Source organism: Rhagoletis pomonella, unplaced genomic scaffold, assembly GCF_013731165.1.
Source record: "Rhagoletis pomonella isolate Grant_MI unplaced genomic scaffold, Rhpom_1.0 Rhpom_scaffold_00003, whole genome shotgun sequence".
Taxonomy (NCBI): Eukaryota; Metazoa; Arthropoda; class Insecta; order Diptera; family Tephritidae; genus Rhagoletis; species Rhagoletis pomonella.
Genome location: NW_023458557.1, coordinates 90,262,051 through 90,262,781, shown reverse-complemented (window position 1 = coordinate 90,262,781; position 731 = coordinate 90,262,051).

Below are 731 nucleotides of genomic sequence, written 5' to 3'. Positions count from 1 at the left end.
AACGAACAAAATGATTTTTACTAATATATGGAAAAAAACATTTTCGCCCTACTCTCTACCTCAATGGAAAAAAATTTTTGGTAGCACTTTCGTTTCCACAACGGTTCGATCTACGTAATCGGAACGATCCAAGGACTATCACACCAGTATTCTACACAAAAACCTGTTGGGTAATTTGTACGCTATTATAAGAACTACAGAGGAACACTTGCATCAGATTCAATATAAATATTACCACAATTTATATTGCGTTTAGGGCAAAAATATCACTGGCCGAGAAATAAATCATACCTTGATGGTTAGACTAAGGCTAGTATTGTCACTTGCGAAGCGAATAAATTTGGCGAAGCGAACGGTTTGGCGAACACACCTAAAATTTGCATTGTGAGTGGCGAATGAACTTTTTCGCGGGGCATGCGTCGTTGCCATTCAAACAAATTAAATGAGTTCATCCTCATTTGACGTTTCTGTCATTTATACTTCGAATTATTTGTTATTACAAACTAAAATTTGAAAAGCAAAATGTTTTATAACGTAGATTTATATTTTGAGGATAGTTATAATGTTGAACCGCGAGCTAACCTTCTTCGTCAGCGGCGTTTTATTAGAGATTACTCTAATCCTATGGAGCTGCCGTCCACAGTGTAAGTATCCAGTGCAGATAGGTTATTCAATGAAACATGAAAAAATTTATGCATATATCAATATGTATTTATAGATTTACAGCGAAT